Raw genomic sequence first — 10,800 nt, 5'->3', positions numbered from 1 at the left:
CCGCCCCAATCTGTGGGCCCTTCATGCATGGCCCCTCAATGGGTTCCCAGGAACCTCACGAGTGGAGCGCTAAAAACCATCGCTGAGGCGCGGGCACCCTCCACGAGACGCTTATATGCCCAGAAATGGAAAGTGTTCAGTGACTGGTGTAATGCCGAGGGCCTGAACCCTGAAACATGCGAGATTACGAACATACTCGCTTTTCTACAAGGGCTTCTGGAGGCGGGCCGCACCCCCTCCACGCTCAAAGTATATGTGGCGGCCATCACAGCGTCACACGACCCTGTGATGGAACGTCCATTGGGAAGAAACAACCTAATTATTCATTTCCTAAGGGGCGCTAGGAGGATGAACCCTTCACGCCCCCCCTCAGTGCCGATCTGGGACCTAGCTACTGTCCTAGACACTCTTAAAGGGCCCCCGTTCGAACCACTCCGAACCGTGCACCTTAAGCAGCTCTCGCTCAAAACTGCGCTCTTGCTGGCACTCGCCTCGGTCAAGAGAGTGGGCGACCTGCACGCGCTTTCGACAAGCGCTGCCTGCTTGGAATTCGGACCTAACGACTGCAGGGTCGTCCTTAGGCCAAAACATGGGTATATTCCTAAAGTGCTCACCACTCCCTTCAGAGCACAGGTTATCTCCCTAACTGCGCTATCGTCACCAGCAGACGAACACGACGCTAATCTACTCTGCCCCGTTAGGGCTCTCAGAGTGTATTTGGAGCGTTCAGCCCTATTCAGGCAGACAGAACAACTGTTTGTATGCTTTGGCGGCTGTACGAAAGGTTCCGCCGTTTCAAAGCAGAGAATCTCTCACTGGATAGTTGAGGCTATAGCGCTGGCTTATGAAGCCAAGGGACTTCAATGCCCCTGGGGAGTCAAAGCACACTCCACCAGGAGTATTGGTTCTTCCTGGGCATGGTCGAGCGGGATACCGATCGACGATATTTGTGCGGCGGCAGGCTGGGCCTCACCGTCCACATTTTTCAGGTTTTACAACCTACAGGTCCCGACATTGCATTCCAATGTACTATCAGCATGATGCTAGTAGAACTATGAGTTTGTATCTAGATTATGTATGTGCATGTGTCACACTGAGCGCCTTCTAGCCGCTCTATACTTTTTCCCACATATAAAGCTCGCCTCTGCCGGCTAGTTGGATGATAACTTTGCTTTTCAGCTCAGGCACCTGCCTCTGTCTATCATAAGGGCGAAGTTCAGCAAGCTAGGCGTTTTGCATGGTGTTCCCATAGCGTAAGCTACTTACGCAATAGGAGAGACCTCTCGAAAGGGAACGACTCGGTTACTAACGTAACCTCGGTTCCCTGAGAGGAGGGAACGAGTATTGCGTAAGCTGCCGTGCTTGTGCTTGGTTAGTTCGCTTCAGTCGTTTTAACCTAAAGAACTCTCATGACGGGGCGCCCAATATATAGCTCTTGGCCACGCCCATCTTGGCGGGCTCCGACGAGCTCGGGCGCGAGGCACGCTCATTGGACGCGCATTCAGAACCGTCATTGGTTCGAGCAAGTTGCCGCAGCACAGCCAATGACCGAGCTCCTTCGCTCATTGCTGTCTGCTGTGCAGCTGCAATGCATTTTACATAAAGACTTCAATATTCTCGAGAAAAGGAGTTTTCCCATAGCGTAAGCTACTTACGCAATACTCGTTCCCTCCTCTCAGGGAACCGAGGTTACGTTAGTAACCGAGTTGTTTTAATGTGTCATTTGTTGTAAATGCACAGTAACCACAACACTTACCATGCTTTTACCACAGTATTTGCAGTTTTAATGTGTCATATGTTGTAAATGCACAGTAACCACAACACTTACCATGCTTTTACCACAGTATTTGCAGTTTTAATGTGCCATTTGTTGTAAATGCACAGTAACCACAAAACTTACCATGCTTTTACCTCAGTATTGGTTGTTTTAAAGTAATATTTGTTGTAAATGCATAGTAACCACAACACTTACCATGCTTTTACCACAGTATTTGCAGTTTTAATGTATCATTTGTTGTAAATGCACAGTAACCACAAAACTTACCATGCTTTTACCTCAGTATTGGTAGTTTTATAGTAATATTTTTTGTAAATGCATAGTAACCACAACACTTACCATGCTTTTAATGCCTAATAATTTAAAATCCAAAAATTGTAAGGTGAATCTGTACTAATTCCTTTAAATAATCCTATATATTATACATAATGATATTTTATTTTCTCTTTTTTCAGCTGAAAAGACCAAAAGGGCCTTTCGGATTCAGTCAGCTCATTATTGTTTGAGGAGAAGTAAACGGGAGACGAAAAGCTACAAAGGCAAATAATCTCAATGGTATGTATGTGTTGGTTTTAACCTGTAATTGAAAATTTGATCAATCATTCGTTGTTTCTTAAACCTTTTCTTACAAAACCCATAGCCGAATCAGTACAAACATAGTCTCTAGAGACTATCTGATATGGAAATATTTTAAAGAAATGCTGTAATATATAACAATAATAATAATTAGTATGTATTTACTTTTTTTGTATGAACACCAATAAATATAATGGATGAACCTGCAACAACTTGTCATTATTTCCAATTTCCAGTGTTGGCAGTAAACAAAAATCAATTTATATATTTACACTTTACTATTTAAACTATTAAATAGTTACTATTATAACTATTTCACCCCCTCTGATTGCTTCTTATATGCCTGACATCAGTAATATCTATGCTTTCATACTAAATGCAGTAGATGTACTAGAATGATCAACATGGATCATCTTCAGTTATGATTGAAGTGTTTGTAGTAATATAACCCACTGAAGCCTCTTGTTATTCACATACCTTCCCTTTTATTTCACTGAAAACTGTCATACTTCTCACAACATGCAAGTATGTGCAACTTTTAGTGCATTGTTGTCCCAAATATCATTAACTAGATCAAAAATGTTTGTCCTGTTTATTTTTAAATTATGAACTAAACTCATAAGAAATTAAAATTTCTCAAATAAAATATTACATTTACTGTACCAAACACCACTTTCAATACACAATATTCACCATATTTTATTACACAATACTTTATTGGAGGACACAGCATAAAGTTGATAAAGTAGCATAAAGACAAATGAGATTCAAGATAAATAAAAATGGGTCTTCAAAAATACATTAACATCACATTAATCCATTCACAGCTGCTGAAGCCACACACATGAGTGCCAGAGAATCATATTCAGTCACCTATGATACAGAAAACAGATTTGATGTTGTGTTGGAAAATAATTATTCATTATCACAGCTAAACTGGTTTTTTGCTCTTCCCTGTACATGTCTATATCGTGTTCATGTTCCCTTTCGTAGTCACTCCGAGTTACGTCGGATGACGGAGAATGGGGGTTTCGCCTAGAAAGCCAATCATCTTCGTGTATTATAAAACGAGCCAATGGCGATGAAATGCCATGGGTCTGCGGAATATGCATAGCGTATCTCCGCCCCACCTCGTGGGTATAAAAGGAGGATGCCGGCAACATGCAGATATGTTTTCGCTTCGGAGCCAAGAGCTTCTCTTCACTCCACAAGCCAAATCCTGTGACATCATCTTCTTCGAGACGAGCTAACTCTCCGGTGTTGGTGTGACGTCGGTACCCAGCGAGTTCACATTGCCTGCGATCTGAGCAGTGATCTGCCAGTCTGTGTGTTTCTCCCTGGTCGCCTCAGCATCGCTGAGTTTTTCTCTAAAAGAGCTGCACGTGGCACGTCTTTTTAAAGATGTCTCGCCCGTGTTCTTCTGGGTGCGGTCGTTTCTTGTCTTCCTTTGATGGGCACAATCGCTGCTTTGCGTGTTTGGGCTTAGAACACGCTAAAGCAGCGCTTGTGGATGACTCATGTTCCTTCTGTGGGAACATGGCCATCGCAACGCTAAGGTCTAGACTCAATGATCTCATTCGAGAGAGAGTCCCCTCATCCACACCCCGATCTACATCCTCCACGAGAGGCTGTACTTCGGCTGGTGGACAGGGTGACTTGAGGGTGACGGTGTGGGACAATCCGACGATGCGTCCTCGGACCACGCCCCCCTCTGCAGTGTTGCAACCCGCGAGTGCTGCGGTGATTCTATCGGGTTCATCTTCTGAAGCCCCGCGTGATTCATTCGGCGCTCCAGAGGAAGACTCGATGTCGATCGCGGCATCACAAGGCGGGCAAAAGCCATCGGGAAGTAACGATGCGGCTGCGTTGCCTCCTTCTGGAGTTCCAGCGTTGCCCGTATCAGATCCCGAGATGACGGCCATGCTCTCCCGGGCCGCCGCGAGCATCGGGCTTGAGTGGAACCCTCCGCCCTGCCCTGAGTGCTCGCGGTTGGATGATTGGTTTTTGGGTGCGGCTGCCGCCTCACGGCCACAGCCAACCCCAATGCCATTCTTCCCGGAGGTGCATGAGGAGTTGACGAAATCATGGAAGGCTCCCTTGACCTCCCGTGTACGTTCGTCAGCTTTCTCCGCCTTTCCTCCCCTCGATGGGGCGGCCGCCCATGGGTAGACTGGGATTCCCCCGGTTGAACGCTCTGTTGCCATGCAACTAAGTCCTCAGAGTGCTTCATCTCGTGGTAATCCTAAGCACCCGTCCAAGGCCTGTAGATTTTCGTCCGACCTAGTGGCGAGATCTCACAGAGCTGCAGGACAGGCGGCTGCAGCTCTGCATGCGATGAGCACCTTGCAGGTCTACCAGGCCCAGCTGCTCAGAGATATGCACGAGGCGGGGGACTGACCCAGGGCTCTTCAATGAGCTGCGTTCCGCCACTGACCTCGCTCTCCGATCGACGAAAGTGGCCTCACACTCCCTGGGTCAGGTGATGGCCACCTCTGTGGTCCAGGAGCGTCACCTGTGGCTGAACCTGGCTGATATGCGGGACGCCGAGCGAAACCGTCTGCTCGACGCCCCCATATCCCAGGCCGGCCTCTTCGGCGGAGCAGTTGAGGACTTTGCCCAGCAGTTCTCAACCGCACAGAAGCAGTCTGAGGCGATTAAACATATTCTGCCCTGACGGCCTGCTGCTGCCTCCACCCAGCCGTCGGTATAGACACCTCAGACTGCTCGCCGCCGAGGGCGCCCTCCTGTGGCTCCCTCCCCTCCCGCATGGCCCCAGCAGCAGCCTTCACCCGGGCCGCATCGTGGAGGAGGCCGCAGAAAGGCGCCACAGCTCTCTCCAGCCCCGCGCCCCGCTAAACGGCAGGCTAAGCGCGATCCTGAGACGGGCTGCTCAGTGATGGTGTCGGTTTTTTCCCAGGAGGTGGTTCCAGGCCCCCTCCTTCCCCCGGCGGAGAGCCGGGGGAGAATCTTTTGTTCTCCCGCTGCTCACCCACGGGTGGGCAGTACCCTATTATGGTCAAAGAAAGAACCAATACACCCATCACTGAGCACACAGAGCCGGTTGACAGTGCGCGACGCCCCCGGGCCTCGCCGCTCTCATCCCTCTCTGTCAAAGAGTTCTCGGACCGCAGTGTGTGCCGCCTCCGGGCCTCGCCACTCCCGTCCCCCTCTGTCCCAGAGGGTGCGGACGACAGTGTGTGCCGTCTCCGGACCTCCCTTCACAGGCTGCCGTTCAAGATGCTCACTGCCAAACGCATTTTCAAATGTGTGCGGCCACAGGATTGGTTTGCAGCGATAGACCTGAAGGACGCCTACTTTGATGCCTCCATTTTACCTCGACACAGACCGTTCCTACGGTTTGCTTTCGAGGGGCAGGCATACCAGTACGCCGTTCTCCCCTTCGGGCTAGCCCTGTCTCCGCGCGTCTTCACGAAGGTCGTCGAGGCTGCCCTTGTTCCCCTTCGGGAACACGGGGTTCGCATCCTGAACTATCTCGACGACTGGCTGATCCTAGCTCACTCTCGAGACCAGGTTTGCGAACACAGGGATCTTGTGCTCCGGCACCTAGCCCGTCTGGGCCTTCGGGTCAACTGGGAGAAGAGAAAACTCTGCCCTGTGCAGAGGATCTCTTTTCTCGGTATGGAGATCGACTCGGTCGCCATGTCCGCGCAGCTTACGAGCGAGCGCGCACACTCGCTGCTAACTTGTCTTCGACAGTTCGATGGCAAGAGTGCGGTCCCACTGAAATTGTTTCAGAGGCTCCTGGGGCATATGGCATCTGCAGCCGCGGCTACGCCGCTCAGATTGCTTCATATGAGACCGCTTCAGCTGTGGCTTCGCGATCGAGTCCCGAGGTGGGCATGGCATCATGGCACGTTCCGAGTCCCAGTGACTCCGACCTGCCGTCAGACCTTCACTCCGTGGAGGAACCTCAGTTTTCTACGGGCCGGAGTTCCCCTAGAACGAGTTTCCAGGCATGTTGTTGTCTCCACAGATGCCTCTTCCACGGGTTGGGGCGCCATGTGCAACAGACATGCTGCCGCGGGCTCCTGGACAGGACCCCAGCGCCTTTTGCATGTCAATTGCCTTGAGTTGCTGGCAGTACGCCTTGCCCTGCACCGCTTTCTCACGTTGCTCAGGGGTCAACACGTACTAGTCCGTTCAGACAATACCGCGATTGTAGCGTACATCAACCGTCAGGGTGGTCTACCCTCCCGCCGTATGTCGCAACTCGCACGCCACCTCCTCTTATGGAGTCAGAAGCACCTGAGGTCCCTTCGTGCTATCTACATCCGGGAGATCGGAACTTTGCAGCCGACGAGCTGTCACGGTTTCGGCCCATCTCCGGCGAATGGCGACTCCATCCCCAGTCGGTTCAGCTGATTTGGGACCAGTTCGGGGACGCACAGATAGATCTGTTTGCCTCTCAAGATTCGACCCATTGCGCCCTGTTCTATTCCCTGACCGAGGGCACCCTCGGCACGGATGCACTGGCGCACAGCTGGCCGCGGGGCCTACGCAAATATGCGTTTCCCCCAGTGAGCCTTCTCGCACAGACCTTGTGCAAGATCAAGGAGGACGAGGAGCAGGTCATTCTGGTTGCGCCGTATTGGCCCACCTGGACCTGGTTCTCCGAACTGACACTCCTCGCGACAGCACCTCCTTGGCCAATTCCTCTGAGGAAGGATCTCCTTTCTCAGAGACGGGGCACCCTATGGCACCCTCGACCCGATCTTTGGAGGCTCCACGTGTGGTTCCTGGACGGGACGAGGCAGGTTTGAGTACCCTGCCACCAGCGGTGGCGGCTACCATCACTTCCGCTAGAGCATCGTCCACGAGACATGTCTATGCGTTGAAGTGGAACCTCTTCGTCAACTGGTGCTCTTCTCGTCGAGAAGACCCCAGGAGATGCTCGATCTCTGTCATGCTTTCCTTCCTGCAAGATGGGCTGGAGCGAAGGCTGTCTCCCTCCACCCTGAAGGTGTATGTGGCCGCTATCGCCACATATCACGAAGCAGTTCAAGCTAAGTCTCTGGGGAAGCACGACCTGATCGTCAGGTTCCTGAGAGGAGCGAGGAGACTGAATCCTCCTCAATCTCCTCTCGTTCCCTCTTGGGACCTCTCAGTGGTCTTAAATGCCCTGCAGAGGGCTCCCTTTGAGCCTCTGCATTCAGTTGAGCTTAAGTTCCTGTCTATGAAGACAGCGCTCCTGGTTGCTTTGGCCTCTATCAAGAGGGTAGGGGACCTGCACGCATTCTCCGTTGACGAAGCGTGCCTGGAGTTTGGGCCCGGTCACTCTCACGTGATCCTGAGACCCCGGCCTGGATATGTGCCCAAGGTTCCCACCACTCCCTTCCGGGACCAGGTGGTGAACCTGCAAGCGCTGCCCCTGGAGGAGGCAGACCCAGCCTTGGCACTGCTCTGTCCAGTACGCGCTCTCCGTGCTTACTTAGACAGAACGCAGTGTTGCAGGACCTCAGACCAGCTCTTTGTCTGTTATGGTGGGAGACTGAAGGGAAAGGCTCTCTCAAAGCAGAGGTTGTCTCACTGGATAGTGGATGCCATTGCTTTGGCTTACCAACAGCAAGGCCGACCGTGCCCCCTTGGTGTGACAGCCCACTCCACCCGGAGTGTGGCTTCCTCTTGGGCTCTAGCGCATGGCGCCTCGCTGGCAGACATCTGTAGAGCTGCAGGCTGGGCGACACCCAACACATTCGCCAGATTTTATAATCTCCGAGTGGAGCCTGTGTCCTCTCGTGTACTCGCTTCAGTCAGCTAGTACTGGACCCGCTCAGGTGTCTTCGCTTGCTCACCATTCCACTCCACGGACTGGATACGTGCGATTATTCCTCAGGTGAGCCTTCCTCTCTGAAGCCCTGAGTTCCTCCAGCACTGTTGACGCTGGCGCCAGTGTCTATTGCCTGTGCGTCGGCTAGGTGCCTCCGTGTGCTTTGTTCCTCCCCTGAGTAACCCCCACATGTGTATTTCCACTGTAAGCCTCCTTGAGCATGTGTCTTTACCTCGGCAAGTCACCTTGCCTCTCCTGGAGTTGAAAGTTGCCACCCCACGGGCTGGTCACTCCAGTATTCCTCCATATGTAGCCCTCCGGCCATATGTGTATTCTTAAGTCCTCCCTACGGGTAGGCATGCTGCGGCATATTTCTTCTGAGATATGCTTCCCAGTGTACCTTGGTATTCCTGTGCTAAGTAGGACTCCTTCGTCCGTGCCAGTATCGCGACAGGGGGATCAGACTTTCGCAGGGCACTGGAAGACAGCTGTGAAGGTGGCGTGATTACACGGGGACCCCCATTCTCCGTCATCCGACGTAACTCGGAGTGACTACGAAAGGGAACGTCTCGGTTACGTATGTAACCCTCGTTCCCTGAGTAGGGAACGGAGACGTTACGTCTCCCTGCCACTTCCGCTGTACCGCTGGGTAGACGCCTGAGTTCAGTCTCGGCTCCTCAGCGAAGACATATCTGCATGTTGCCGGCGTCCTCCTTTTATACCCACGAGGTGGGGCGGAGATACGCTATGCAAATTCCATTGGCTCGTTTTATAATTCACGAAGATGATTGGCTTTCTAGGCGAAACCCCCATTCTCCGTCATCCGACGTAACGTCTCCGTTCCCTACTCAGGGAACGAGGGTTACATACGTAACCGAGACGTTCTTCTTCCTCATCTAAACAGTTTGTTCAGTTGTACCCTACAGTACAACTGATGAACAGAAGATTTGATCACTGATGTGGTGTAGCTTTTTCTCAACCAGAGGAAGAAGTCTCAACATCCCATCGTCAGGTGTTCTACAGTCCTGGTCTGAAAGTAAAACAAACAATTCAAATTAAGTTGTTTAATGGCCAGTCAGGTCAGCTTCTGTTGTGTTTATTTAAAGCAGTTTTGGGCTACTCTGGCCCTCAGCGTCCACTGTCTTGTAGATTTAGCTCCAACCTCAAACCCTCCTGCCTATGTCTACAAGTAAACCTGAAGTCTTTGGTTAAAATGTTCAGATGTGCTCAATTAGGGTTGGAGGTAAACTCTCCACCTCAAAAAGGAGAACGCAAAAGGGCCTGAGTTGCCTGTTCCTTATTTAAATTTACAAAGCAGCAGTCAGTACATTATATTATACACATTGAAGTATTATACCAATATATATAAAACTGCAGCACATACAGGTGAAACTCAAAAAATTTGAATATCGTGCAAAAGTTGTTGTTTTTTTTTCAAAAAAGTGTTTTATCGTGCAAAACTTTATTTCAGTAATTCAACTTAAAAGGTGAAACTAATATATTATACAGGCTAATTACATGTAAAGTGAGATATTTCAATTGTAATGCCTTTATTTGTTACAATTTGGATGATTATGGCTTACAGCTTATGAAAACCCCAAAATTAGAATATTGTGAAAAGGTTTTCATAGCTGTAAGCCATAATCATCAAAATTATAACAAATAAAGGCTTGAAATATCTCACTTTGCATGTCATGAATGAGTCAATATAAAATTAGTTTAACCTTTTAAGTTGAATTTTCTGAAATAAAGGAACTTTTGCACGATATTCTAATTTTTCGAGTTTCACCTGTAATATAAGTTAAGTACTGAAAAAAAAAACTGTTTTACCCATATCAACAGCGACCTGTTTTAAAAGATAGTTTAGAAAGGCATGGTCTGTTTTGAGCCTTTGCCAGTGATGCTTGATTTCTTTCAAGACAACGTACTCTTCTGTCACTTGTTTCAAGAGCTTTACTTGGTCAATAACCAAGTGATAACCTGTACAATGTAAAATTGTCGACATCAAACGATGTACTATAGCCTACATATTACAGCAATGTTTCAATACAAGACATACCAATGGCCACGCGCACCTTTCTGTCTTTGGGCACCGGATGTTCCTTCCTCACCGAAACAAAGGATTTATTCGATTAGCTTGAGTTGATATAAGGACTGGTCTTCCTTCTCTGCTGTAAAACAAAAAAAGTCTCTACTTACTCTATGTGCAATTACTATTGTTCTTAAAACATAGAAATGAAGACAGTTATAAATAAGTTATTTTACCATACGATTCAGGAGAGAGCATTTGATGAGTAAATACTGATTGAAATATTGTAGGATCTTTACCTGGGAAGGGCTGATCACGGGAATATTTGCTGCGACTCACTAGTAGCTCTTGTGAGGGTCGGCTCTTAAAAGAGCTGTTGAGTTTGATGTCGTAGATAGCTTAAAAAAAGGAGTAAGTAATCCTGCAAGACAAAAAAGGAAGGTAATTTTATTACATTACAAGCAAGTATAAAGTTTATAAATAACAGTGGGATTTATTTCTGTATAGAGTGTTGCATAATTAAATGTTAAATGCATTTATGTAATACGTTTACTGATATGTGGGCATGATTAAAAGTATGTCATTAATAGCAAGCAAAAATAACACGATTTACATGCAAATGGGACAGTT

At 49.0% G+C, this 10,800-nt stretch overlaps 1 long non-coding RNA gene across 1 annotated transcript; it reads right to left on the bottom strand.

Moving 5' to 3' along the window:
* Positions 1-3,226: 3,226 nt before the first annotated feature.
* LOC143706773 (uncharacterized) lies at positions 3,227-10,592 on the bottom strand. Its single transcript, XR_013193024.1, has 4 exons — positions 10,470-10,592; positions 10,201-10,312; positions 9,023-9,171; positions 3,227-3,307 (listed from the first exon to the last, which is right to left on the bottom strand). It is a non-coding gene; the product is annotated as an uncharacterized LOC143706773 (long non-coding RNA).
* Positions 10,593-10,800: the final 208 nt, after the last annotated feature.

Source organism: Siphateles boraxobius, unplaced genomic scaffold (genome assembly GCF_051911475.1).
Source record: "Siphateles boraxobius isolate OS27281-9 unplaced genomic scaffold, OSU_SipBor_1 41, whole genome shotgun sequence".
Classification (NCBI taxonomy): Eukaryota; Metazoa; Chordata; class Actinopteri; order Cypriniformes; family Leuciscidae; genus Siphateles; species Siphateles boraxobius.
The sequence above is the reverse complement of the archived record's forward strand: the minus strand, read 5'-3'. Positions and strand labels throughout refer to the sequence as shown.